Source organism: Ranitomeya imitator, chromosome 3, assembly GCF_032444005.1.
Source record: "Ranitomeya imitator isolate aRanImi1 chromosome 3, aRanImi1.pri, whole genome shotgun sequence".
Lineage (NCBI taxonomy): Eukaryota > Metazoa > Chordata > Amphibia > Anura > Dendrobatidae > Ranitomeya > Ranitomeya imitator.
In genome coordinates this window covers 155,140,737-155,167,155 of record NC_091284.1, presented here as the reverse complement: position 1 = coordinate 155,167,155, position 26,419 = coordinate 155,140,737, and the positions used below count along the sequence as shown (strand labels likewise).

Below are 26,419 nucleotides of genomic sequence, written 5' to 3'. Positions count from 1 at the left end.
TGCTGGAACCCAGATGCGTTGCCCCAGTGTGCAAGAGCCAATGGCACGACCGAGGACCAGCTGGCGGTGCTGGAACACGGTTACTAAGCTGTAGGTGCCCGCGCTTAAAAGCACTACCAAGGACCGCCTGACGTTGGCGGAACTCGGATACCCAGGAGGAGGCACCTAAGCCAAAGGCTCGGCCCGGAACCAGCTGACGGTGCTGGAACCAGGTGGTGGACCCCAAGGCCCACAGGAGAGGAGAGAACAGCTAGGCCGCGAGGCAGCCGCAGTTACCGAACCCCAACAGTCCTACAGGGGGAGCTGGGCCTACTGGCACTACAGAACCAGCCTTGACTACCAGTTCACGCAGCCCACATAGGAAGCTCCTAAACTGGAGGCACCCTGGAGTTGGCTAACCCGACCGCACCACTACGGGGCAAGCATAGGCGTCTCAGTGAGCTTGACACAACCCGGAAACAGGTGACGGTGCTGAAACCAGGCTTGGCACGAGGGAGTACCTGTGACAAGAACACTGCCGAGAACCAGCTGGCGGTGCTGGAACCCAGATGCGTTGCCCCAGTGTGCAAGAGCCAATGGCACGACCGAGGACCAGCTGGCGGTGCTGGAACCCGGTTACTAAGCTGTAGGTGCCCGCGCTTAAAAGCACTACCAAGGACCGCCTGACGTTGGCGGAACTCGGATACCCAGGAGGAGGCACCTAAGCCAAAGGCTCGGCCCGGAACCAGCTGACGGTGCTGGAACCAGGTGGTGGACCCCAAGGCCCACAGGAGAGGAGAGAACAGCTAGGCCGCGAGGCAGCCGCAGTTACCGAACCCCAACAGTCCTACAGGGGGAGCTGGGCCTACTGGCACTACAGAACCAGCCTTGACTACCAGTTCACGCAGCCCACATAGGAAGCTCCTAAACTGGAGGCACCCTAGAGTTGGCTAACCCGACCGCACCACGACGGGGCAAGCATAGGCGTCTCAGTGAGCTTGACACAACCTGGAAACAGCTGGCGGTGCTGAAACCAGGCTTGGCACGAGGGAGTACCTGTGTCAAGAACACTGCCGAGAACCAGCTGGCCGTGCTGGAACCCAGATGCGTTGCCCCAGTGTGCAAGAGCCAATGGCACGACCGAGGACCAGCTGGCGGTGCTGGAACCCGGTTACTAAGCTGTAGGTGCCCGCGCTTAAAAGCACTACCAAGGACCGCCTGACGTTGGCGGAACTCGGATACCCAGGAGGAGGCACCTAAGCCAAAGGCTCGGCCCGGAACCAGCTGACGGTGCTGGAACCAGGTGGTGGACCCCAAGGCCCACAGGAGAGGAGAGAACAGCTAGGCCGCGAGGCAGCCGCAGTTACCGAACCCCAACAGTCCTACAGGGGGAGCTGGGCCTACTGGCACTACAGAACCAGCCTTGACTACCAGTTCACGCAGCCCACATAGGAAGCTCCTAAACTGGAGGCACCCTGGAGTTGGCTAACCCGACCGCACCACGACGGGGCAAGCATAGGCGTCTCAGTGAGCTTGACACAACCCGGAAACAGCTGACGGTGCTGAAACCAGGCTTGGCACGAGGGAGTACCTGTGACAAGAACACTGCCGAGAACCAGCTGGCGGTGCTGGAACCCAGATGCGTTGCCCCAGTGTGCAAGAGCCAATGGCACGACCGAGGACCAGCTGGCGGTGCTGGAACCCGGTTACTAAGCTGTAGGTGCCCGCGCTTAAAAGCACTACCAAGGACCGCCTGACGTTGGCGGAACTCGGATACCCAGGAGGAGGCACCTAAGCCAAAGGCTCGGCCTGGAACCAGCTGACGGTGCTGGAACCAGGTGGTGGACCCCAAGTCCCACAGGAGAGGAGAGAACAGCTAGGCCGCGAGGCAGCCGCAGTTACCGAACCCCAACAGTCCTACAGGGGGAGCTGGGCCTACTGGCACTACAGAACCAGCCTTGACTACCAGTTCACGCAGCCCACATAGGAAGCTCCTAAACTGGAGGCACCCTGGAGTTGGCTAACCCGACCACACCACGACGGGGCAAGCATAGGCGTCTCAGTGAGCTTGACACAACCCGGAAACAGCTGGCGGTGCTGAAACCAGGCTTGGCACGAGGGAGTACCTGTGTCAAGAACACTGCCGAGAACCAGCTGGCGGTGCTGGAACCCAGATGCGTTGCCCCAGTGTGCAAGAGCCAATGGCACGACCGAGGACCAGCTGGCGGTGCTGGAACACGGTTACTAAGCTGTAGGTGCCCGCGCTTAAAAGCACTACCAAGGACCGCCTGACGTTGGCGGAACTCGGATACCCAGGAGGAGGCACCTAAGCCAAAGGCTCGGCCCGGAACCAGCTGACGGTGCTGGAACCAGGTGGTGGACCCCAAGGCCCACAGGAGAGGAGAGAACAGCTAGGCCGCGAGGCAGCCGCAGTTACCGAACCCCAACAGTCCTACAGGGGGAGCTGGGCCTACTGGCACTACAGAACCAGCCTTGACTACCAGTTCACGCAGCCCACATAGGAAGCTCCTAAACTGGAGGCACCCTGGAGTTGGCTAACCCGACCGCACCACGACGGGGCAAGCATAGGCGTCTCAGTGAGCTTGACACAACCCGGAAACAGCTGACGGTGCTGAAACCAGGCTTGGCACGAGGGAGTACCTGTGACAAGAACACTGCCGAGAACCAGCTGGCGGTGCTGGAACCCAGATGCGTTGCCCCAGTGTGCAAGAGCCAATGGCACGACCGAGGACCAGCTGGCGGTGCTGGAACCCGGTTACTAAGCTGTAGGTGCCCGCGCTTAAAAGCACTGTGACAAGAACACTGCCGAGAACCAGCTGGCGGTGCTGGAACCCAGATGCATTGCCTATTAAAGATTGTCTTCCTAGAGCCCCAACTAGCGGTGTTGGAGCTAAGGGTAAGCAGGGGGAGCAGAGTGTAGGCCGAAGCCTGCACTGGAGGCAGCTTTGTGTCTGCGTTGCGTTTGCAGGACACTTTGCCGGCTACACAGTGGGGGAACAGCTGGCGTTGCTGAACCCCACTAACACAATGGCGTGTGTTTTTCTCTGTGCAGCTAGCACTTGCGGTCAAAAACTAGCGATGTTAGAGCCCGTGTTGAAGCAGGAGGAGGAGTAGAGGAGCAGAGTGTAGGCCGAAGCCTATTTGAACCAATTTCAAAGGAAACCTTTAACCCCCCCTCAGGTGTTACAAAGTACAAGAGACACACCTTGTGCAGTATTAATGCTGCACAAGTGAAAGGTTGCTCTATTAATTTGTCTACTTGCACACGCTGAATGAAAGACGTACACAATTAGCCCATTCTACAGTCAAACTGTAGTGGATGCGTGACTTGGCTTTTTAAGGAGACGCAGCACAGGTGTCCCAAATAACGCCTTGGTGCTTGGCGCAGCTTCCTGAGCGTTGTTATTTGCTGTACAGGAGTCTGCGCTCTTGTGTTATCCCTTGGCAATGCCCTGTTAGAGCTGCCCGTCTTATGACCTCATTTCATGTTGGCCGGTGCGGTTAACGATGGCCATAAATCCCAGACCCACAGTGCCTTTTCATAAAGTCACACTGCGGTGCTGTGATTCGTGGCCTTGAGCAGTAAATATTTTGGCCGCTCACACACGTCCTTACACCTGCTTCAGACTGGGCGGCTTCTGCTGATCCCTTCTCGCATGCCGCGGCCATGAGGCTGCACAGTCTGAAGAAGGCGGAAGGAGATGAGTTAAGACAGGTGAAGATATGCACTGCTCGTGCCCATCAATCACACCCTCGCAGTCAAAATAAGACAACGAGGAGCATTGTTTCAGGCAGGGCGGACGCACAGGCGCAACAAGCCAACCAATGATGTCAGAAGACGGGAAGCACTACCAAGGGGGGTGCTGCGTATCATTAGAAAGGAAAGTCACACCTCAGGGACAGTGGAATGGTCTCAATGAGACACATTTTGTACGTTTTGAGTTCCACATGGGCAAGGACAAAAAGTCAGCCACCTTGTACAAATGCAGCAGTACTGCTGTACAAGGTGGCTGTTTTACATAGAAACACCTGGGGGTGGGGGGGCAGGCTCCCTTCAATTTCAGTTCATGTGCCTGCGTGGCGTTTGCAGGACACGTTGCCAGCTACACAGCAGGGGAACAGCTGGCGGTGCTGAACCCCACTAACACATTGGCTGGTGTTTTTCTCTGTGCAGCTAGCATGTCCGGGCAGAAACTGGCGTTGTTTGAGCCCAGGGTCAGCAGGAGGAGGAGAGGAGCAAAGTGTAGGCCGAAGCCTGCACTGGTGTCAGCTTTTGTTCAGTTGTGCCAGCGTGGCTTGTGCTGGACACGATGCCGACTACACAGCAGGGGAACAGCTGGCGGTGCTGAACCCCACTAACACATTGACTGGTGTTTTTCTCTGTGCAGCTAGCATGTCCGGGCAGAAACTGGCGGTGTTTGAGCCCGGGGTCAGCAGGAGGAGGAGAGGAGCAGAGTGTAGGCCGAAGCCTGCACTGGTGGCAGCTTTTGGTCAGTTGTGCCAGCGTGGCTTGTGCTGGACACGATGCCGACTACACAGCAGGGGAACAGCTGGCGGTGCTGAACCCCACGAACACATTCACTGGTGTTTTTCTCTGTGCAGCTAGCAGTTCCGGGCAGAAACTAGCGGTGTTTGAGCCCAGGGTCAGCAGGAGGAGTAGAGGAGCAGAGTGTAGGCCGAAGCCTAGTTGAACCAATTTCAAAGGTTACCTTTAACCCCCCCCTCAGGTGTTGCAAGGTACAAGAGCCACACCTTGAACAGCATTAATGATGCACAAGTCAAAGGTTGCTCTATTTAATTTTGCTCCTTGCACACGCTGAATTAAACACGTACACTCTTTAGCCCATTATACTGTCAAACAGTAGTGGAGGCGTGACTATGACTAGTCTACTAGTCTTTTTAAGGAGACGCAGCACAGGTGTACAAATTTACACCTAGGTGCTGTGCGCAGATTCCTTACCGTTGTTATTTGCAGTACAGGAAACTGCGCTCTTGTGTTATCCCTTGGCAATACCCTGTTAGTGCAGGCCGTCTCATGACCTCATTTCTTGTTGGCCGGTGCGGTTAACGATGGCCATAAATCCCAGACCCACAGTGGCTTTTCCTAAAGTCACACTGCGGTGCTGGGATTCGTGGCCTTGTGCAGTAAATATGTTCGCCGCTCACACATGTCCTTACACCTGCTTCAGACTGGGCGGCCTCAGCTGATCCCTTATCGCATGCCGCGGCCATGAGGCCGCACAGTCAGAAGAAGGCGGAAGGAGGGGAGTGAAGACAGGGGAACATATGCACTGCTCGTGCCCATTAATCACACCCTCGCAGTCAAAATATATGAGACAACGGGGGGCGTTGTGTCGGGCAGTGGGGACGCACAGGCACAGCCAGCCAACCAATGATGTCAGGAGACGGGCAGCGCTAACAATGGGGGTGCTGCGTGTCATTAAAAAGGAAAGTCACACCTCAGGGACATTGTAATGGTCTGTAATGAGACACATTTTGTACTTGTTGAGTTCCACGTGTGCAAGGAGAAAAAGTCAGCCACCTTGTACAAATGCAGCAGTACTGCTGTACAAGGTGGCTGTTATACTATGAAACACCTGGGGGGGTGGGGGGCAGGCTCCCTTCAATTTCAGTTCATGTGCCTGCGTGGCGTTTGCAGGACACGTTGCCAGCTACACAGCAGGGGAACAGCTGGCGGTGCTGAACCCCACTAACACATTGGCTGGTGTTTTTCTCTGTGCAACTAGCATGTCCGGGCAGAAACTGGCGTTGTTTGAGCCCAGTGTCAGCAGGAGGAGGAGAGGAGCAAAGTGTAGGCCGAAGCCTGCACTGGTGGCAGCTTTTGGTCAGTTGTGCCAGCGTGGCTTGTGCTGGACACGATGCCGACTACACAGCAGGGGAACAGCTGGCGGTGCTGAACCCCACTAACACATTGGCTGGTGTTTTTCTCTGTGCAGCTAGCATGTCCGGGCAGAAACTGGCGTTATTTGAGCCCAGGGTCAGCAGGAGGAGGAGAGGAGCAAAGTGTAGGCCGAAGCCTGCACTGGTGGCAGCTTTTGGTCAGTTGTGCCAGCGTGGCTTGTGCTGGACACGATGCCGACTACACAGCAGGGGAACAGCTGGCGGTGCTGAACCCCACTAACACATTGGCTGGTGTTTTTCTCTGTGCAGCTAGCATGTCCGGGCAGAAACTGGCGTTGTTTGAGCCCAGGGTCAGCAGGAGGAGTAGAGGAGCAGAGTGTAGGCCGAAGCCTAGTTGAACCAATTTCAAAGGTTACCTTTAACCCCCCCCTCAGGTGTTGCAAGGTACAAGAGCCACACCTTGAACAGCATTAATGATGCACAAGTCAAAGGTTGCTCTATTTAATTTTGCTCCTTGCACACGCTGAATAAAACACGTACACTATTTAGCCCATTATACTGTCAAACAGTAGTGGAGGCGTGACTACTAGTCTTTTTAAGGAGATGCAGCACAGGTGTCAAAATTTACACCTAGCTGCTGTGCGCAGATTCCTGAGCGTTGTTATTTGCTGTACAGGAGTCTGCGCTATTGGGATCCCTTGGCCATGCGCTGTGAGCGCTTCCTGTCTTCTGACCTCATTTAATGTCGGCCGTTACGGTTAGCGATGGACATGAATCCCAGACCCACAGTGTGTTTTCAAAAAATCACACTGCGTGGCTGGGATTCGTGGCCTTGTTCAGTAAATATGTTTGACGCTCACACATGTCCTTACACCTGCTTCAGACTGGGCGGCCTCATCTGATCCCTTATCGCCTGCCGCGGCCATGAGGACACCCAGTCTGAAGAAGGCGGAAGGAGATGAGTGAACACAGGCAAACATATGCACTGCACATGCCCATCAATCACACCCTCGCTGTTCAAAAAAATAAGACACCGAGGGGCGTTGTTTGGAGCAGGGCAGTCGCACAGGCGCAGCCAGCTAACCAATGATGTCAAAAGACGGGCAGCGCTAACAAGGGTGGTGCTGCGTATCATTAGAAAGGAAAGTCACAGGGGGCGTGGCCAGCAGCTCAAGGAGCAGGACGTGCTTCCATTAAGCTCCTCTGCTGGCTATTTATATCTAACTTAATCCGCACTTATCAACAACCCATCCACTGGACTTGAGATATTTAATCAGCTCCTTTCTGGTCCAGGAGACTTTTACACCCTTTTGAGCCCTCAAACTGATCTTATATCGGGCTTAGACCCCGAGGCCTACATGTGAGCCTGAGGCTGGCTGGACGGGCCGAGTGGACCATCAAGTGCGGTGAAATAGCCGACTCGCTGCAGCGGGGGTTTCTCCACCTCCCCCTGCATCTACAGCTGGAGTGCCCGAACGCTTAAATAACTAAAATTCCCGGCGGGGACGGGGGGATTGGGTCACGGTGCGAGGAGAAGGTAAGAGGTCTGAAGGAGAAGTGTGCCCTGCGGCGCCGTTGCCCCCCCCCCCCCCCCAGCCTGCTGAGTACACCACGGCTCTGCTGTAATCTGGCAGAGAAGATCAGCCGACGAAGCGACGCTGAGGCTGAACGGCTGTTACTTCCAGCCTACACTGGAGAGAGCTGCTGCACGGAAGCACTGCTGCTGAGCGCTGCTCCCATCCCCCTTGCTCCGGCTCAGCGATCATAATTGCCTACCTCCTGCTGCTCCGGCCTGTGATCAGATACCTGCGGGGTCTGTAGCTGCGCCCTGACTCGGCTCTCACCCCTGACCCCTGGACGCTGGGACGTGAGAGAGGAGAACGAAGTGTGGCCGGCGGTCGGTGGTCCCTCTGTCCCGGCGGTGATTGAAGACGTCTGCGCTCCTGGGAGGCGCGGGAACTTTTCGCGCCAGCGCCATATTGGCTGATATGGTGAAGAAGCCCTGCATTTGATGAAGGTAGGGGGATAACGGCCTGCTCTAAACTATCTCCCTCTCCTCAGGGGCCCATCTCCTGCTCCCCCCTGCTGCCCCATACCCAGAGACATCAGTTACACACTACAGAACAGTGTGCTCTGCATTAGCTGTAAACCTGCTGCATGCCCAGGGCTTCTCAGTACGCCGGAGAAGGCAATAGAGGGTGATATTAACCCCCTTTGGTGAGCAGTGCTGGGAAGGATTGTGAAGCTGCCGTTATCTGCGCTGAGGGTACCTCCTGTTCCTCCTTCCCCATCCATTGTGGGGCAGATTACTTTGAACTATTATATCCCCAAATCGTCTGAGAGTCAACTTGCTTTTATCTTTAAAGCATAATATCCATCACAACTTTCTTGCACCCTACCTATATCAACAGGCAGAAAACTAACAGGATAAAGGAGTGCTATACTGATATCTTCTGGCGAATTACATGAGCTACTGCTCCAACCAAATTTTTTGCTTCATTTTTATTAACAAACTCCTTTTCAGCTCTGCTACATCTTACTTATATCAACAGAGAGCTAGTAACAAAAAGACACTCCACCGCTGCCATCTTCTGGTGACTTACAGGAACTGCTGGTTGTTATTTCAATTTAAGTTTTTCATTTTTCTTTTACAATTCTATTTAGCTTTTTCTCATCTGTGCACTCTATCCCCGGCCGAAGCCGGTCAACCATAAAGCGCAAAATTATGCTCAAACAATAGAGAACCGTTTCTCAACAATGAACTAACACTTTTCACTCGAATGTCCAAGTGGTGACCATTGCATATCACGCCATCAGAAGCTTTACTATGGGTAAAACAAACAAAGAGCGTGATAAACTTTCAGCTAAACCGCTCGCTGACACTCAAACTCGTAAAGCGCATGGAAATTTAGATAAATATCTTAAAAAGGGGACAGATATGCCGCAGACTCCCTCAAAAAAATCATATAAGAGAGCTATCTCTTCAGATGTCTTGGAAGACTCAGATTCCAGTGGGGAGGGCTCTGACTGCGAATCCACTTTGGAGGACTCAGCCCCAATCTCTAGAGCCTTCATGAAAAAACTACTTGCACAAACCATGCAGCCACTTTTGGAAGAAATTTCTGGGTTGCGTGCAGATCTACAGCATATGGGCCAGAGAGTGGAAACCCTAGAATCCGCCAACATGGAAGCGACTGATGCCATCTTGTCCCTACGTGACCAACTCCTACAACAACAGCACCAACTTAACACTGCCCTCCTAGCTGCGGAGGACCAGGAAAACCGCAGCAGAAGAAAAAACATCAGGCTGAGAGGCGTTCCTGAATCCTTTGCTCGGGAATCACTGGATAAGGTCACCAGGGAAATTTTCTCTGACCTCCTAGGGAAAGAAAGAGCGGAATCCATTGTCATTGAGAGAGTTCATCGCGCCCTCAAACCCAGGCCTAAACAGGGAGAACCGCCAAGAGACATCATCTGCGGCCTACTGAGCTTCGTGGATACCACAGCGGTCCTAACTGGCGCTAGGGAAAAAGACAATCTCTTATATGAGGGTGCTCATTTACAACTCTTTCAGGATCTCGCCCCATCCACTCTGGCTAAACGGAGAATTCTCAAACCACTCCTATCCGAACTGAGGTCACGCGGCCTGATGTATAGGTGGCTCTACCCCTTCGGTCTGGCCATCACGGTGGGCAACCGCCAGATCACAATACGATCCCCGTCAGACCTTGATGAAGCCTGGTCGACTCTTGACATTTCGCCGATAGACATCCCCTCCTGGATGCCAGTTGACACAGGATGGAATTTCCCTAAACTGACAAAACTACAAGAATGGTCAGTTAAAAAGAAACACGTTTCTCCTAAACCGAAGAAAACTGCCCCTAAAGTTCTCCCAACATGAAGCAGACCGGTTATGCTGGTTTGATTTTCTCTTCTCCTTGAAAGGGGCGAAATTTATGACCTGACTCCTGAGTCTTTTTTCTTTTTTATCTTTCATCAAACCAAGTTCTCCTTATGATTCTTTTTCTCCTGTTGCCAATGTTTTTTCTCATCTGTTCACATTGTCTGGAGTCGATAGAATTTTTGTAATTTCTCTGGACTTGGAGAAAAACTCCATATTGTTAATTGTATTATGTTTCTGTCCCTTAATACTATTGTTTGTTCGGTACTTTGATAATAGCAACACTGCTATGTTCAAATATTTTTTCTCTTTTCTCTTGCCTTTTAAGACAAGTTGTAGAGGTCGCCACTTGGACCTTCTCTCGCTTATGTCTGGGTTCTTGTACCCCCCCCCTGCGATAAGCGAGCTGTATTTTGTATATAGTTTGTTAACTACCATGTTTTATTTTTTTCTCAGGCTCTATGGTGTGACGGGGGATTCTGAGGAAGGAGTGGATGGCAACTAATCGAACTGACGCGGGTACGGTCACGGTAGCGTCCTTTAATGTGAAAGGTTTAAATTCCCCTGCAAAACGCAGTCAGATACTAACACTGTTAAAAAAACAATCTACACAAATAACCTTCTTGCAAGAAACTCACTTTAAAATGGGAAGAACCCCTAATATGTCTTTCTCCCCTTTCCCAACTTGGTACAACAGCTGTTCCTCCTCCGCCTCTAGGGGAGTAAGTATAGCGCTTAAAAAAGGTCTCCCATTCACACTAGAGGATAGTCTGACTGATTCGGAAGGCAGATTTGTTTTTATAAAAGGGCTATTAGCAAACACAAAAATAACCTTAGCAAATTTATACGCCCCAAATATAAACCAGACACAATGGATTCTCAAAACATTGGACACTCTACAGCTTTTTAAGGAAGGTTTATTGATTGTGGGAGGGGACCTAAACCTGACTCTACAACCTAACCTAGACACCTCTAGTGGTTCCTCTTCCATTCCTCAAAAATCGAGACAAAAACTCCTAAATAAGCTAAACTCTCTACAACTAATAGACCCCTGGCGAAGCTTCTACCCCACATCGAAAGATTACACATTTTTCTCGTCACCACACAACTCTTATCATCGCATTGATTACTTTCTAGTACAATCTCGAGCCTTACATCTAGTAAAATCTTCTAAAATTGGCACAATCACTTTATCAGATCACGCCCCTGTCTTCATTGAGATTCTCATCACCACGTTACCTAGGCCCGCTATGACCTGGAGACTTAATGAATCGTTGATTGATAGCCCGAGACATACAGACAAACTTAGAGCCATCATCTCTCATTTCTTCAGTGAAAACATAAATACGGGTCATCTCACTCCCACTATATGGGAAACACATAAAGCCGTTCTCAGGGGTGAACTCATCTCACTTAGCTCGTACATTAAAAAACAAAGAGAAAAAGAAATCCAATCTCTCCTCCACCAAATAACCACTGCAGAGCGTACACATAAAAGTACTAAATCACCTGAGTCTCACCAGGATCTTGTTTTTCTTCGTAACAAGCTCAAAGACTTATTAAATGTAAAGTCAGCAAAATTGTTTATGCATTGCAGACACCGCTTTTATTTGCATGGCAATAAAAGTGGGAAACTCACCACACAATTGCTAAAGAAGCAAAAAGAGAAAAAATTCATTAAAAAAATTGTTGCGTCGACGGGCAGGAGAGTGGTGGACTCAAAAGAGATTGCTGAGACCTTCCGGCAGTACTATGAGTCCCTCTATAATCTGCCCCTTTCTGATGATATGAAAAATTGTCCGACAGCCATGACTAAAATCCAAACTTTTTTGGCCTCTCTCCCCCTTCCAAAAATCTCCCCTGAAGAAGGTAACGCACTCACGGCCAAAATTACACTTAAAGAATTAGAAGACATCCTAAAAACCATCCCGAATGGGAAGGCACCTGGCCCCGACGGTTTCCCGGTGGGCTATTACAAAAAGTTCTCTGATATTCTTCTTCCCCACCTAGTTGATCTGTTTAATTCCTTTCTAGAAGGGAAGCTCCCACCTCGCCAGGCACTTGAGGCCTACATTGCTATTATACCTAAGGAGGGGAAAGACGACAGCCTGTGTAGCAATTACCGCCCTATCTCATTGCTCAACACTGACCTGAAACTGTGGGCTAAGGTGTTGGCTTCGAGGTTGAATGGTGTCTTGTGCAGAATTATTCGGCCTGACCAGGTGGGTTTCGTGAAGGGTCGCGAAGGCAAACATAATTCTACTAAAATCCTCCACGCTATTTCATATGCAAAGAAGACTAAGACTCCATTGACTATTCTGTCAACTGATGCTGAAAAAGCATTTGACAGAATTAGCTGGAGATACATGGTCTGTACGCTTCAAAAGTTTGCCTTCCCACAAGCCTTTATAGATGCTGTAATGTCCCTCTACGTAGATCCGTCTGCTAGGGTCGGTGTGAACGGTATTTTTTCCGAACCATTTAATATAACTAACGGTACCAGACAGGGCTGTCCTCTCTCTCCCTCCCTCTTTATCATGGTCATGGAAACCCTGATGGAAAAGATTAGACAGGATAGTGAGATCATAGGCCTTAAGATGGGTAAACTTGAGGTCAAAGTAGCTGCTTTTGCCGACGACCTCTTAATCTTAACCTCCAATCCCAAAACATCTTTCCCGAAGTTAATGTCCCTGTTTGCCGATTTTGGTGAGATATCTAACTTTAAAATAAATGCAAATAAATCTGAAGCATTAAATATCTCAGCAAAAAACTCAGATATACTGGATTTAAAAGAAAACACCCCCTTTAACTGGCCATCAGAGAAACTAAAATATCTTGGAGTTTATCTAACGGCTGATCCTTCCTCCCTATATAGATGTAATTATACTCCCCTCCTGACAAGGCTTCAAACGGATTTAAAAAACTACAACATACCTTATTTATCTTGGATGGGCAGAATAAATGTCATTAAATCTTATATTTTCCCTAAAATATTTTATACCATGAACATGGTTCCTATATCCCTTCCCAACTCATTCTTCCATTCAGCCAACCAACTGTTCTCCCAGTTTATATGGAAATACAAAAGAGCCAGACTCCCTTTTAAAATTCTTTCTCTTCCTAGAGGTAGCGGCGGTCTTGGCCTTCCAGATATCAAAACATATTACAAAGCCATACATATTGCTAGATGGTTTAACCTGGTAAAACCCAATCCAGAAAATCTCAATACATATCTAGAACTTGCTATACTAGGGGATGAAGCTGATCTCTATCTTTGGTCGTCTTTTAATTGCACACGCATAAAATCTAATGAGATCCTATCTAACACCCTATCCATAAAACGTTCCCTTATACCAAACCAGCTTCCGTATTGCCATTTTCTAGACAATATTCCAATTAAGATCATCCCATGGTTGGTGGACCCTACCTATCAAGACATTTATGGACTCTGGACATCCCTACCAGACGCCCCAATTTCTCAGTTCCTTTCAAACCGAATACCTTGCATTGATAATTGGCCGATCAGTGCCATAAAACAACCTACTAATTTTCTCCAGAAATATCATATACACCGTATAATGACCGCGTTTAGAACTAAGATAAACCAATCTACGGATTGGCTCTGGCTTGACTTGCTAGTAAGGTTGAAAACTCCAATCACTAAACTGGTTTCTAAACTATACGTGAACCTCCTTAAAAGTTCAACTCAATTTAAACCCTTATATCTTTCTTCCTGGGAGATGGAGTTGGGTCTGACGCTTTCCCCTCATGAAACTCAGCGGGTACTAGCCAATTCCCATGGGTTCTCCAGATGCATCCTATTGCAGGAAAATGCATTTAAGATCCTTTCCAGGTGGTATCATACCCCAGAAAGACTGTTTCATTTGGGATTGGTGGATTCCCCGCTGTGTTGGAGATGTTCTCGATGTGTGGGGTCCTTAGCGCATATTTTCTGGCTCTGTCCGGAATTGAAACAATTTTGGGCAGATGTAAATATATCTTTACAAGATATGGGCCTGATGGATCGGGATCTAACTCCCCAGGAGGTGTTGCTCTCTCTTCCTTCTTCCTCTTTTAACCCAAAGAAACACGACTTACTACCCATTTTATTAGCGGCCGCAAAACACTTAATCTCAATACACTGGAGAAAAACATCTCCCCCAACGCTGGAAGAATGGATCCTCAAAGTCCAAGACTTATATCGTTTGGAGGAATTATCTAGCTGGGAGGCACGCTCTCACGAGAAATTCAAGGATTCTTGGCTTCCGTGGGAGGTGTTTTTGTCCCCTACTCTTGGACTTGGGGCGGAGGATCCCCCTTGAGGAATTCATCTACTAGTCCCCTACCAAGAGTTCTGTTTAGCCCTTCCTACTTATCTTTTCTTTAGCAAGACGCGATGACCGTCCTGACTCTATTTTTTGCATGTTCCAGCCATTTTCTTTGCCGTCCACTCCTCCTTCACCTCATCTGAATTCAATTATATCCACGGTAAATTAGTCCTTCCGTCTCACCCTCTAGCCTTACAAATTTTTTATCATAACTCGTACTGTTTCTAGGGCTAGTTCTTTGCAGTCCTGAAATTTTGTTCTAAGTTCTGTAAGCTCAACTGTCTTCACTTACTAGGGAATGTATACGTTTAATCCATCTGCCATGAATATCCTTAGACATATTATAATATGACAAATACCCGTATTTCTTGACATGAGAGCAAATGTTAACTGTTTTATTACTGTTAATTGAAAACTTAAATAAAGAATTTCAAAAAAAAAAAAGAAAGGAAAGTCACACCTCAGGGACAGTGGAATGGTCTCAATGAGACACATTTTGTACGTGTTGAGTTCCACGTGGGCAAGGAGAAAAAGTCAGCCACCTTGTACAAATGCAGCAGTACTGCTGTACAAGGTGGCTGTTTTACATAGAAACACCTGGGGGTGGGGGGCAGGCTCCCTTCAATTTCAGTTCATGTGCCTGCGTGGCGTTTGCAGGTCACGTTGCAAGCTACACAGCAGGGGAACAGCTGGCGGTGCTGAACCCCACTGACACATTGACTGGTGTTTTTCTCTGTGCAGCTCGCATGTCCGGGCAAAAACTGGCGGTGTTAGAGCCCAGGGTCAGCAGGAGGAGGAGAGGAGCAATGTGTAGGCCGAAGCCTGCACTGGTGGCAGCTTTTGGTCAGTTGTGCCAGCGTGGCTTGTGCTGGACACGATGCCGGCTACACAGCGGGGGAACAGCTGGCGGTGCTGAACCCCACTAACACATTGGCTGGTGTTTTTCTCTGTGCAGCTAGCACTTCCGGGCAGAAACTGGCGGTGTTTGAGCCCAGGGTCAGCAGGAGGAGGAGAGGAGCAGAGTGTAGGCCGAAGCCTGCACTGGTGGCAGCTTTTGGTCAGTTGTGCCAGCGTGGCTTGTGCTGGACACGATGCCGACTACACAGCAGGGGAACAGCTGGCGGTGCTGAACCTCACTAACACATTGACTGCTGTTTTTCTCTGTGCAGCTAGCAGTTCCGGGCAAAAACTAGCGGTGTTTGAGCCCAGGGTCAGCAGGAGAGGAGCAGAGTGTAGGCCGAAGCCTAGTTGAACCAATTTCAAAGGTTACCTTTAACCCCCCTCAGGTGTTGCAAGGTACAAGAGCCACACCTTGTGCAGCATTAATGCTGCACAAGTAAAAGGTTGCTCTATTTGTTTTGCTCCTTGCACACGCTGACTAAAACACGTACACTATTTAGCCCATTATACTGTCAAACATTTGTGGAGGCGTGACTTGTCTTTTTAAGGAGACGCAGCACAGGTGTCAAAATTTGCACCTAGGTACTGGGCGCAGATTCCTGAGCGTTGTTATTTGCTGTACAGGAGTCTGCGCTATTGTGATCCCTTGGCCATGCGCTGTGAGCGCTTCCTGCCTTCTGACCTCATTTCATTTCGGCCGTTGCGGTTAGCGATGGACATGAATCCCAGACCCACAGTGTGTTTTCAAAAAATCACACTGCGTGGCTGTGATTCGTGGCCTTGTGCAGTAAATAGGTTTGCCGCTTACACATGTCCTTACACCTGCTCCAGACTGGGCGGCCTCAGCTGATCACTTATCGCCTACCACGGCCAGGAGGCCGCACAGTCTGAAGAAGGCGGAAGGAGATGAGTTAAGACAGGCGAACATATGCACTGCTCGTGCCCATAAACCACACCCTCGCTGACAAAATAAATATGACAACGAGGGGCGTTGTTTCTAGCAGGGCGGATGCACAGGCGCAGCCATCTAACCATGATGACAAAAGACGGGAAACGCTACCAAGGGGGGTGCTGCGTATCATTAGAAAGGAAAGTCACACCTCAGGGACAGTGGAATGGTCTCAATGAGACACATTTTGTACGTGTTGAGTTCCACGTGGGCAAGGACAAAAAGTCAGCCACCTTGTACAAATGCAGCAGTACTGCTGTACTAGGTGGCTGTTATACATAGAAACACCTGGGGGGGTGGGGCCAGGTTCCCTTTAATTTCAGTTCATGTGCCTGCGTGGCGTTTGCAGATCACGTTGCCGGCTACACAGCAGGGGAACAGCTGGCGTTGCTGAACCCCACTAACACATTGGCTGGTGTTTTTCTCTGTGCAGCTAGCACTTCCGGGCAAAAACTAGCGGTGTTTGAGCCCAGGGTCAGCAGGAGGAGGAGAGGAGCAGAGTGTAGGCCGAAGCCTGCACTGGTGGCAGCTTTTGTTCTGTTGTGCCAGCGTGGCTTGTGCTGGACACGTTGCCGACTACACAGCAGGGGAACAGCTGGCGGTGCTGAACCCCACTGACACATCACCTAGTGTTTTTTCTGTGTAGACAACACTTCCAGGTGGCAACTGACAGTGTTGAAACCCAGGGAATCAAAGAGGAGCAGAGTGTAGGCCGAAGCCTGCAGTGGAGCAAGTTGAAAGGGAACCTTTAACCCCCCCCCCCCCCCCCAGGCATTTGTTGCTGAAAGAGCCATCTTGTACAGCAGTAATACTGCACATGGAAAATGGTGGCTCCGAAAATTATGCTCCTTGCAAACGCTGAAGTACACACTCATATAATGTGTCCCCTCACACCGTCAAACCATCCCGGAAGTGGGACTTTCCTTTGTAATGTGACACAGCACAGCCGTCATTCCAACCCCCTTGGTGCCGGGCGCCACCTCCTCAACGTTGTTTAGTTCTGTCACGGAGCCCGCGCTGTAATGTTATCCCTTGGCCATGCACAGTTAGCGGTGCCCGTCTTCTGACATCATGTAGGTGTCAGGCTGGCAGTGCCTGTGCGTCCAAGCTGCCCGAGATCCAACCTTGCAGTGTCATCTAATGTAGTCCCACTGCGGGCCAGGGATCCATGGGCATGCGCAGTGCATATCATCGCCTCTCACTCACCTCCTTCCTGCTTCTTCAGACTGTGCGGCGTCACGGCCGTGGCATGCTATTAGGGATCAGCTGACGCCGCCTAGTCTGAAGAAGCGTGAAGAAGGGGAGTGAGAGGCTAGTATATGCACTGTGCATGGCCATGGATACCAGGCCCACTGTGGGATCACATTAGACGACACTGCGAGGTGTGATTTCGGGCAGCGTGGACGCACAGGCGCAGCCAGGACGACAACAAATGATGTCAGAGGACGGGCAGCGCAAACTGTGCATGGCCAAGGGATAACATAACAGCGCAGGGTCCATGACGGAATCAAACAACGCTAAGGAGGCAGCGCACGGTGCCAAGGGGGTAGCAATGACGGCTGTGCTGCGTGACATTACAAAGGAAAGTCCCACCTCCGGGACGGTTGGACGGTGTGAGGGGACACATTACATGAGTGTGTAGTTCAGCGTTTGCAAGGAGCATAATTTCAAGAGCGACCTTTCCCTTGTGCAGTATTAGTGCTGCACATGGTGACTCTTTCAGTAACAAACGCCTAGGGGGGGGGGGACAGGTCCCCTTACATTTTAGTTGTGCCAGCGTGGCGGTCGCATGACACGTTGCCGGATACACAGCTGGGGATCAGCTGACGTTACTGAACCCCAATAACAGAGGAGCGACTGTTGACTGTGCACACAGCACTTCCAGGCACCAACTGGCGGTGTTAGAGCCCAGGGACAGCAGGAGGAGCAGATTGGAGGTATTGCCGCACACACAGCTGGGGATCAGCTGACGTTACTGAACCCCAATAACAGAGGAGCGACTGTTGACTGTGCACACAGCACTTTCAGGCACCAACTGGCGGTGTTAGAGCCCAGGGACAGCAGGAGGAGCAGAGGAACAGAGTGTAGGCCGAAGCCTGATTGGAGCAAGTTGAAAGGAAACCTTTAACCCCCCCCCCCCAAGACGTTTGTAGCTGAAAGAGCCATCTTGTGCAGCACTAAGGATGCAAAAGGAAAAGGTTGCTCTTTTAATTATGCTCCTTGCAAACACCGAAGTAAACACTAAAAATGTGTCCCTTTATACCGTTAAACCGTTCCGAAGGTGCGAATTTCCTTCGTAATGGGACACAGCACAGCTGTCATTCCTATCCCCTTGATGCCGTGCGCTGCCTCCTCAGCGTTGTTTTAAGCTGTCACGGAGCCTGCGCTGTTCTGTTAGCCCTTGGCCATGCCCAATTAGCGCTGCCTGTCTTCTGACATAATTTGGTGTCAGGCTGTCAGTGCCTGTGCGTCCACGCTGCTCCAGATCCCACCTCGCAGTCTCGTCTAACGTAATCCCACTGCGGGCCTTGGAACCATGGGAATGCACAGTGCATAACCTCGACTCTCACTCCCCTCCTTCCCTCTTCTTCAGACTGTGCGGTGTCACGGCAGTGACATGCTAGGGATCAGCTGACGGCGCACAGTCTAAAGAAGGCGGAGGGAAATGAGCGAGAGCCCGAGGGGAAGATATGCACTGCGCATGCCCATGGATCCCAGGCCCGCAGTGTGACTCAATCAGAAGACACTGCGAGGCGGGATCTCGGGCAGCGCGGCCGCACAGGCGCAGCCAGCCTGACACCAAATTATGTCAGAAGACAGGCAGCGCAAATAGGGCATGCCCAAGGGATAACAGAACAGCGCAGGCTCCGTGACAGCTTAAAACAACGCTGAGGAGGCAGCGCATGGCACCAAGGGGTAGGAATGACGGCTGTGCTGCGTCACATTACGAAGGAAAGTCCCAGCTCCGGGACGGTATAACGGTATCAGTGAACACATTTTATAAGTGTTAAGTTCTGCGTGTGCAAAGAGCTAAAAAAAAAGAGCTACCTTTTCCTTGTGCAGCATTACTGCTGCACAAGATGGCTCTTTCAGTAACAAACGACGGGGGGGGGGGGGGACAGGTTCCCTTACATTTAGGTTGTTGTGCCAGCGTGGCGGTCGCAGGACACATTGCCGGCTACACAGCTGGGGATCAGCTGACGTTACTGAAACCCAATAACACTGGGTCGTATGTTTTTACTGTGCAGCCTGCACTTCTGAGCCGCAACTGGCGGTGTTGGAGCCCAGGAATAGCAGTTCAGGTGGTAGAAAGATGAACACAGCAGGAGACCTGGATGACACCCAATTACTTAATCAGGCAGAGGAGTGGCAAATTCCTGCGAGATCCAGGCCTGGTTCATTTTCAGGAAAGTAAGCTGGTCAACGTTATCGGAGGATAGTCGCATGCGACGGTCTGTTAGTACACCACCTGCGGCACTAAAGACACGTTCCGATAAGACACTAGCCGCAGGGCAAGCCAGCACTTCCAATGCATACTGGCTTAGCTCTGGCCATGTATCCAGCTTAGAGACCCAAAACTTGAACGGGGAAGAGCCATCTGGGAGTACAGTAAGAGGGCAAGCCATGTAGTCTGTCACCATCTGACGGAACCGTTGCCTCCTGCTGACTGGAGCCACCGGTGATGGTGTAGACATTTGGGGCGGGCACACAAAAGTGTGCCAGAGTTGTGCCATACTGGGCTTGCCTTGGGCAGAGGCACTGCTTCTGCTCCCTCTTTGGGCAGAGCCTCCCCCACTGCCTCGACGCACTGAGCTGCTTTGTAAAGCACTAGCAGCACTCCTCTCAGTTGGACAGGAGAAGATGATGGAATTCACCAGTGTGTCGTGGTACTCCCGCAATTTACGCTCCCGGGTCAACGCAGGGATGAGGTTTTGGACGTTGTCCCGGTAGCGAGGATCGAGGAGGATGAACACCCAATAATCAGGCATGTTGAGAATGTGGTCGATGCGGCGGTCGTTTCTCATGCACTGCAGCATGAAATCCACCATGTGCTGCAGAGTGCCAACTGGCCCAGAAACGCTGTCCCCTGCTTGAGACATGATCTCTGCCCGCTCGTCATCACCCCACCCTCGCTGTACACACTGACCACTGGACAATTGTGTCGCTCCCTCCTCTGGACGGAGCTCTTCCTCCTCCATTGACTCCTCCTCATCCTCCTCACAAATTGGCCCCTGCGTACCCCTTTGTGAGGAACCACGTGGCGCTGACTCTCCAGAAGCTGATGGAAAAGGTGACTCCTCATCCTCCACCTCTTCCACCACATCATCCCTTAACCCTTGCAAAGTTTGCTGAAGCAGGCAGATAAGGGGGACAGTCATGCTGACTAGTGCATCATCTGCACTTGCCATCCGCGTGGAATAATCAAAAGGACGCAAAACCTGGCAGACGTCCTTCATAGTGGCCCACTCTGTGGTTGTGAAGTCTGATCGGCGCTGACTGCGACTTCTTTGCGCCTGATGCAGCTGGTACTCCATAACTGCTTGCTGCTGCTCACACAACCGCTCCAACATATGTAACGTGGAATTCCACCGGGTAGGTAGGTCACATATGATGCGGTGTTCCGGAAGGCGGAATCGGCGCTGCAGAGCAGCAATGCGGGATCTGGCCAAGCTGGAACGCCGCAAGTGAGCACACTCTAGGCGGACCTTGTGCAGCAGGGCATCAAGATCCGGATAGTCCCTCAGAAAACTCTGCACAACCAAATTGAGCACATGTGCCAGACATGGGATGTGAGTGAGGTTGCCAAGGGCCAAAGCTGCCACCAGATTTCGGCCATTGTCACACACTACCATGCCTGGCTGGAGATTCGCTGGCAGTAACCACACATCGCTCTCCTGCTTGATGGCATTCCAGAGCTCCTGCGCTGTGTGGCTTCGATGCCCCAATGAAACTAGTTTCAAGACGGCCTGCTGACGTTTGGCCACGGCTGTGCTTATGTCGGTCATAGGTAAACGTTCACGGGTCCATGTGGAGGTGGACTGTGACGGATCCTGCAGAGAGGAATCAGAGGAACCGGTGTAAGAGGGGGAGTCGATGCGTACAGACTGGATTCCTGCAATCCTTGGAGTGGGCAGGACACGTCCTGCGCCACTCGCACGATCTGTACCTGGCTCAACAACATTAACCCAATGGGCAGTGAGGGAAACATATCTCCACCATGCTAAACAGGATGTGCCCACACTTCCAATCATTCCTCATTGGCTGCTGCGTTCAGTTTGAATTCTGGGAACTTCCGATTCCGGTATCCGATACGCGGGAAGTATCGGAATTCGGTATCGGAATTCCGATACCGCAAATATCGGCCGATACCCGATACTTGCGGTATCGGAATGCTCAACACTACCTGTAACCAATTTAAAATTGCCTACAGCCATGTGTTATTATTTTAGGCCTTCGATGCCTGTCTGCGGTCACTCCTTCCACTAGGCCTCCACTGACCACACCACTGCTGCCCGTGTACCCCTGTAACCAATTTAAAATTGCCTACAGCCATGTGTTATTATTTTAGGCCTTCGATGCCTGTCTGCGGTCACTCCTTCCACTAGGCCTCCACTGACCACACCACTGCTGCCCGTGTACCCCTGTAACCAATTTAAAATTGCCTACAGCCATGTGTTATTATTTTAGGCCTTCGATGCCTGTCTGCGGTCACTCCTTCCACTAGGCCTCCACTGACCACACCACTGCTGCCCGTGTACCCCTGGAACCAACATCAGAAAATATAAAAATAAGTATTTTGCTTATAAAAAAGAAAATACTGGAGAGATATCAAATGCAGACATTTTAACATTAAAAACAAACACATACAACAAAAATCTGGTACAGTACTAAAAATGGCCACCAGCTACAATAACTTTCTCCTGCAAGTAGTTAACTGAAAGGTTTTTTCAATTTTAAACACAGATATGGCATCCACCGAGTGTTGTCCTGTCGCGTCTTCTTTATATTATTGCCAAGAAGATGCAAAACAATGAAAATAATAAAATCATTATTTACCAAAAAAATAGAGTAAGTCAAAACCACATTGCAAATAAACATTCATTACAAATAAAGAAGCAGGGCGCGTCCGAGGGTGAGTATATACCTAATAAGAATATAATCACCCTCGGACGCGCCCTGCTTCTTTCCGACAGCCTTCCTTCCTAAGAATCAGCCTTTCCGTGGTGTAGAGAGAGGGTTTGTTACACTCCAAGGTGTTCCCCAGGTTGCCTTTCCTGAGCTTCGATCTTCTGGCTCTCGTTTAGTAGTTGTTGGAAACTACGCTGCATTAGGCCTACAAATTGGGTATGGGGTGTAGAGAGATGGTGTGTTCCACTCCAAGGTGTTCTCCAGGTTGCCTTTCCTGAGCTTCGATCTTCCGGCTCTCGTTTAGTAGTTGTTGGAAACTACGCTGCATTAGGCCTACAAATTGGGTATGGGGTGTAGAGAGATGGTGTGTTCCACTCCAAGGCGTTCCCCAGGTTTCCTCGCCAATGCTTCGATCATCATGCTCTCGTTTAGTAGTTGTTGGAAACTACGCTGCATTGGGCCTACAAATTGGGTATGGGGTGTAGAGAGATGGTGTGTTCCACTCCAAGGTGTTCCCCAGGTTGCCTTTCCTGAGCTTCGATCTTCCGGCTCTCGTTTAGTAGTTGTTGGAAACTACGCTGCATTAGGCCTACAAATTGGGTATGGGGTGTAGAGAGATGGTGTGTTCCACTCCAAGGTGTTCTCCAGGTTGCCTTTCCTGAGCTTCGATCTTCCGGCTCTCGTTTAGTAGTTGTTGGAAACTACGCTGCATTAGGCCTACAAATTGGGTATGGGGTGTAGAGAGATGGTGTGTTCCACTGTAGAGAGATGGTGTGTTCCACTCCAAGGTGTTCCCCAGGTTTCCTCGCCAATGGTTCGATCATCATGCTCTCGTTTAGTAGTTGGAAACTACGCTGCATTAGGCCTACAAATTGGGTATGGGGTGTAGAGAGATGGTGTGTTCCACTCCAAGGTGTTCTCCAGGTTGCCTTTCCTGAGCATCGATCTTCCGGCTCTCGTTTAGTAGTTGTTGGAAACTACGCTGCATTAGGCCTACAAATTGGGTATGGGGTGTAGAGAGATGGTGTGTTCCACTCCAAGGTGTTCTCCAGGTTGCCTTTCCTGAGCTTCGATCTTCCGACTCTCGTTTAGTAGTTGTTGGAAACTACGCTGCATTAGGCCTACAAATTGGGTATGGGGTGTAGAGAGATGGTGTGTTCCACTCCAAGGTGTTCCCCAGGTTTCCTCGCCAATGCTTCGATCATCATGCTCTCGTTTAGTAGTTGTTGGAAACTACGCTGCATTAGGCCTACAAATTGGGTATGGGGTGTAGAGAGATGGTGTGTTCCACTCCAAGGTGTTCTCCAGGTTGCCTTTCCTGAGCTTCGATCTTCCGGCTCTCGTTTAGTAGTTGTTGGAAACTACGCTGCATTAGGCCTACAAATTGGGTATGGGGTGTAGAGAGATGGTGTGTTCCACTCCAAGGTGTTCCCCAGGTTGCCTTTCCTGAGCTTCGATCTTCCGGCTCTCGTTTAGTAGTTGTTGGAAACTACGCTGCATTAGGCCTACAAATTGGGTATGGGGTGTAGAGAGATGGTGTGTTCCACTGTAGAGAGATGGTGTGTTCCACTCCAAGGTGTTCCCCAGGTTTCCTCGCCAATGCTTCGATCATCATGCTCTCGTTTAGTAGTTGATGGAAACTACGCTGCATTAGGCCTACAAATTGGGTATGGGGTGTAGAGAGATGGTGTGTTCCACTCCAAGGTGTTCTCCAGGTTGCCTTTCCTGAGCTTCGATCTTCCGGCTCTCGTTTAGTAGTTGTTGGAAACTACGCTGCATTAGGCCTACAAATTGGGTATGGGGTGTAGAGAGATGGTGTGTTCCACTCCAAGGTGTTCTCCAGGTTGCCTTTCCTGAGCTTCGATCTTCCGGCTCTCGTTTAGTAGTTGTTGGAAACTACGCTGCATTAGGCCTACAAATTGGGTATGGGGTGTAGAGAGATGGTGTGTTCCACTCCAAGGTGTTCCCCAGGTTTCCTCGCCAATGCTTCGATCATCATGCTCTCGTTTAGTAGTTGTTGGAAACTACGCTGCATTAGGCCTACAAATTGGGTATGGGGTGTAGAGAGATGGTTTGTTCCACTCCAAGGTGTTCTCCAGGTTGCCTTTCCTGAGCTTCGATCTTCCGGCTCTCGTTTAGTAGTTCTTGGAAACTACACTGCATTAGGCCTACAAATTGGGTATGGGGTGTAGAGAGATGGTGTGTTCCACTCCAAGGTCTTCTCCAGGTTACCTTTCCTGAGCTTCGATCTTCCGGCTCTCGTTTAGTAGTTCTTGGAAACTACACTGCATTAGGCCTACAAATTGGGTATGGGGTGTAGAGAGATGGTGTGTTCCACTCCAAGGTGTTCCCCAGGTTGCCTTTCCTGAGCTTCGATCTTCCGGCTCTCGTTTAGTAGTTGTTGGAAAATACGCTGCATTAGGCCTACAAATTGGGTATGGGGTGTAGAGAGATGGTGTGTTCCACTCCAAGGTGTTCTCCAGGTTGCCTTTCCTGAACTTCTATCTTCAGGCTCTCATTAAATTGTGGTTAAACGGAACAACTGCATTTGGCGTACTAGTTGGTTTGGGGCCTACTATCGGTGTCTGCCACTCCTTGCTGTTCTCCTGGTTTCCTGTCCTGAAATTCCATTTTCAGGCGCTCGTTAAGTAGTTGTTAATGTTAGACTGCATTTGGCCTACTAGTTGGGTTGGGGCCTACTATCGGTGTCTGCCACTCCTTGCTGTTCTCCTCCACTGAACAAAGCTGTGCCGCCTGTTTACTACGGTTGCCAATTTTGAACTGCATTTCGACTACTTACTGATTTGGGCCTACTCTCTGTGTCAGCCTCTCATTCCAGTTGTCCTCCACTGCAATGCCCCCTGGTTATTCCTGTGTTACCAATTTTGAACTGCATTTAGCCAACTTTATTCTTTGGGCCTATATCTGTGTTTCCTCCTCATCCTGCCCATTGCCCAGCCAGTGATAGATGAGTCTGCTGGTACATTGACCCATAACGCAACATTCCCCGTGCACGCTACACAACAACATTGTGACCCTGCTGAAAGTCAGGTTGCTCTTCCCGCATACCATACCACCTTACACGGGGACAAAGAGGAAGGTGCAGATGAAAGTGCAGGTTCCTTCATCAGGTGGGGGGAGGAATACTAGTTGGCGACGTCACTGGCACAGGGCCTCTCATAGTACGCAAAAGTGTTGCTGCCGGTGGGAGGCGCCCCCGCCGTGCAAACACACCGCTGTACTTTGAGGGGCCCTGTGCCAGTGCCAATGCCAACGAGTGGGCCCCCCCTGCTTGCTCAGGTTCACAGCACTTGCAAAGTTGAAATACTTACCTCTCCCTGCTCCACTGCCGTGACGTGGTCCAGATTTCCTGGGCCCACTAATTACTTGAACCAGCCCTACCCACCACAACTTTAGCCAAATGAACCCCAATTTCAAATGCCTTCCAATTATTATAAGGTAAATTACGCTTGACAAGCTTCATTAAGAAGAATGGATGGTTTTGACATTAAAATGGGCACTCTAGGTGTTTTCCTGGCCCCCACTCACTGCCGACTATGCTGCCCCATTGACTTGCATTGGGTTTCGTGTTTCGGTCGATCCCGACTTTACGTCATAATCGGCCGATTTCACTCGACCCGACTTTTGAGATAGTCGGGTTTCGCGAAACCCGGCTCGACTCTAAAAAGGTCAAGGTCGCTCAACTCTACCCGATACCAATGCAAGTCAATGGGACACAAATATCGGAATGTATCCTGGATGGTTCCCAGGGTCTGAAGGAGAGGAAACTCTCCTTCAGGCCCTGGGATCCATATTCATGTAAAAATAAAGAATAAAAATAAAAAATATGGATATACTCACCCCTCTGACGGACCCTGGCTGTCACCGCTGCAAGAGTCTGCCTCCGTTCCTGAGAATGCAGAGAGTGAAGGACCTTTGATGACGTCGCAGTCAGGTGACCACTCACCTGACCGCTCATGTGACCGCGACGTCATCGAAGGTCCTTCACTTTCTGCATTCTCAGGAACGGAGGCAGACACTTGCAGCGGTGACAGCCAGGGTTTGTCGGAGGGGTGAGTATATCCATATTTTTTATTTTTATTCTTTATTTTTTACATGAATATGGATCCGAGAGCCTGAAGGAGAGTTTCCTCTCCTCCAGACCCCGGGAACCATACGCACCGCACACGCCGAAGATGACTGGGAACTTATAGGAACTTCTGATTCCGATTTCCGATATCACAAAAATATCGGAACTCGGTATCGGAATTACAATACAGCAAATATCGGCCGATACCCGATACTTGCAGTATCGGAATGCTCAACACTAGTAAGAATACAAAGACAGAA

General features: G+C 50.4%; 1 long non-coding RNA gene across 1 annotated transcript; it reads left to right on the top strand.

The window, feature by feature from the left end:
• Positions 1-7,415: 7,415 nt before the first annotated feature.
• LOC138673031 (uncharacterized) lies at positions 7,416-14,447 on the top strand. Its single transcript, XR_011319800.1, has 2 exons — positions 7,416-7,879; positions 10,220-14,447. It is a non-coding gene; the product is annotated as an uncharacterized lncRNA (long non-coding RNA).
• The last annotated feature ends 11,972 nt before the right edge of the window (positions 14,448-26,419 follow it).